Source organism: Callospermophilus lateralis, unplaced genomic scaffold (assembly GCF_048772815.1).
Source record: "Callospermophilus lateralis isolate mCalLat2 unplaced genomic scaffold, mCalLat2.hap1 Scaffold_105, whole genome shotgun sequence".
In the NCBI taxonomy this organism is placed as follows: Eukaryota; Metazoa; Chordata; class Mammalia; order Rodentia; family Sciuridae; genus Callospermophilus; species Callospermophilus lateralis.
The window spans coordinates 4,519,413-4,522,878 of record NW_027510702.1 but is presented as its reverse complement, the minus strand read 5'-3'; the positions used below and the strand labels follow the sequence as shown (position 1 = coordinate 4,522,878).

The 3,466-nt window shown below is 36.6% G+C and overlaps 1 pseudogene; it reads right to left on the bottom strand.

Annotated features, from left to right (window-relative positions):
- Positions 1–1,646: 1,646 nt before the first annotated feature.
- Positions 1,647–2,823, bottom strand: LOC143387860 (GA-binding protein subunit beta-1-like; annotated as a pseudogene).
- Between the last annotated feature and the right edge of the window lie 643 nt (positions 2,824–3,466).

Sequence of the window (3,466 nt, the reverse complement as noted above, 5' to 3'; positions counted from 1 at the left end):
TGGACCTAGGGGAATAAAATTTTAACCCAATTTTCTTTGTGCAAGATGAGTCCATTCATGAGTACTAAGGATATATTTTATTATTTGAGACATGCTTTGATAAGTGTGGTCTGATCACAAAGTGCATATTTATGGGGCCAATGGAAGCAAAGATTTGATATCTGAACTATCAAAATAAATGAAATATAAAATCATTTTAACCATAATTCCATAAAATGTGAAATCCAGGATAAAAAGTAAGTATAATAGAACCATATAAACAAAACAAAACAATTTTTTATGTGGAAAAGATATTTAATTGTAAAATACAAAAGTAGGCCAGAGTACAGTTTTAAGGGCAATTGCTTCTTTATACAGTATAGGTAATCTAGAGGGTTATTAGGGTTAAACATTTTCATAAAGCAATAAAACATTAAAAAATAAATAAAGAAAAAAGGGCTTAAAGTTATGTTTTACAAAAAAGAATGAACAGTCTTCAGAGTTTAAGGACCATACACTGTAGAATTCAAGAATATTGTGATGAGAGCAGGTTACAACATAGACATGGAGCTTTCACAGGGAAAAGTGTTAGTTACATCAGACATATCTATAGCATCACTGTAGTACAAAAAGTTCTTGTTCTACATACATAAGCAATTTTTTTCCATAAGAATAATTTCCTGGGGGAAAATAAGTCCATGAAATACTTCAGAAACCCATACACATTTGAGTTTTCAAAAAAACATTATTTTAAAATCCAGTGCCTTAAAGTGCTTTCATGTGGAAATCATGATGGAAGGCACAAATACAGTTTCACGTCCCCACAATAAAATTTTCAAAAAAGCATAGATTTTCCAGAGTTTGCAAATTATTCAAGTTATCTTGTAAGCTGCTCCTTTTAAGAACATTGTCATTCCAATAAAACCAACTGCTAGTTTACTTGGTTTCAATTACCTACAGAATAAAAGGTTTGTGTGTTGTTGTTTGTTTTTTTCTGGTAGCTTTCATCATCTTTGTGGGAAAAATATCTATGCAAGTGATGCATTTTGAAATTATAAAACATGCAGAATATGTACAAACAGAAAGTTTAAAAAATATTTGCTTCATATACATGTAAATCTACTTGGGTATAGCTGAAATTGAACAAACATAAAAATTTGCTTTCTAAAAAATGTTTTCAGAGAATCTGAGACAACTTAAAGCTGTACAAAGATTTCCTGGGAGAAATCTTTTCTTCACATAGAAGTTTATACCTACAGGAGTAATTCCAGCATTAGTCCACCATAATTATTACACAACATTTGGTCTAATCAACAATGATCACCCTTAAACTGTTCTGTCTCTGAGAAATTTAGGTTCATACTAAAAATCAAAAAGAAGCTCAATAACAGTGGCTTATTGTGTTTTTGGATCTCTTCAACAATCTTTTATCAACTCATGGAACTGTAAAAAAAAAAACTATTTACAGAGTTCAGTTTTAAATACATTTCACAACTTCTAAAGTAAAGTTTATGATACAAGAATTCAGAGCTAATGGCTTAAGTCCAATTATTGATCTGCAGTCTCTTCTATTTCCTGTATTCCCACGACTGTACTCTTTTTGTATACTGTTCAAGATTGCATTCTTTCTTGACCAAAAGCAAAATTAAACTACATGTTCATTTTAACTAAACAGCTTCTTTATTAGTCTGAAGACGAGTCATAGCTTCTAATTTCTGTCTGTAAGCCTCGGCTTCCTGTTCTTTCTTAAGAAGCTGCTGTCGATATTTTTGTGCTTCTCGATTTGCTTCATCCAGCTGTTTCTGAAGAGCTTCTCTCTCCGGGTAAAAGACTCCTTACTTCTATTTCTGCAGATTCCACCCGGTTTTCAATTATTTCGATACATTGTCTCTTAGCTGGTGGTTCTTCACTTATAACAGTTTCTTCAGCAATGTCTGTTGCTGGTACTGTTAACACTTGCTATCCATCTGGCATGGTCACAATGATGGGCTGACCTATTACACTGGTTGGAATGGAGTGCAAATTTCCAAACTGAATTCCATCTGTGACTATTGTGATGGCTTGTTGACCCCCTGAACTAACTACTTGCTGAATTGCACCATCCACAGATTCTGCAGTAACCACTTCTTCTGTGGCCACAACTGGAGTTTCTGACGAATTGGACAACGGAGCAGAGGCTTCAGCTAAGGCAGCTAACGTAGCTAATACTGATGTAGAGGAGTTTCCAAACTGAATAGCAGACACACCCGTTTCATCTGTTAGGTTCACCACCCCTCCAGGTTCAATGATAAACTGTGGTGTTGCAGCATGTATCGTCACAGTGTCAGCACTCTCTGGGTTTGTGTTGATTTGGTTCTGCATAGCAATCTGTAATATTTCTGATAAATCTTCATTTCCATTGTCTATTGAAATATCAAATGCAGTTTTACAAAATTTATTTTGCGTGTGTACATAAGCACCATATTTGATTAAAAGTTCCACCACCTCTTGATGATTGTGTTCTGTGACCCAATGCAGAGCTGTCATTTTTAACATGTCCTTTGCATTAACGTCAGCACCATGCTTAAGTAAAACCTCTACTATGCTGGCATGGCCCTCAGAAGCTGCCATGTGTAATGGTGTTCGGTCCACTTTGGTTCTGGCATCCCTACTTACACCAGCTCACAGTAGTACCTCTGTAGTGGAATAATGCCCATATTGTGCTGCAAGATGGAAGTGGAGATGTTCCCAGCCAGTCTGTAGTAAAAGGAGCTCCATTTGCCATCAAAATATGAACTTCATCATCTTGACCTGCTCGTGCTGCTTCTAAAAGCTTCTTTCCCAAATCTACCAGGGACATCTGGAAAAGCTTCCGGAGCTGCGACGGGGGAGCAGCAGGAGGTGGTGCGGGGACCCGAGGCGCCTCGTACCTGGCCGGGCTGACGCAGCCCCGCTACACACTAAGCACTTCAGCTGCACAGGGCGCTATTTTCTGAAAATGCCGCGTCTGGTTGGCGCCCAAAATCCCCACCGAAAAGTCCCCCGTGCTGCGCGCGGAGGGACACATGGTGTGCGAGTGAGTCAAAAACAAAACAAATTCTACTTAAATTTTTGGAACAGAGACCAACAGCAGTCAATTAAGGTTTAGTGTTTAAGTAAGAGCATAGTTGTGTTTTTTAATTTCTTTTCTATTAGTAAATGTTGTATAAAGAGGTGAAATTGCAAGACCTATTTAGGAACCAAGGAGAAAATATATGTAGTACTCTAGAGGATTAAAAAAAAAAAAAAGATTTCTCAAGATGTTAAGACAACTTCATTACTACTTTCACGTTATCTGTCCTGTAACAATAAGCACCTAGTCAATGACTCACCCAGGCCAAATGAACAAAGTGGGCAACAAAATTAGAAGAGATTGAAAATCTTCACTTGCATCTTCTGGTATTAAATACAAAGGCATTTATACTAAAGAGGTACAAAATAAAAGGCAATGGAAAACTTAGTACAATTG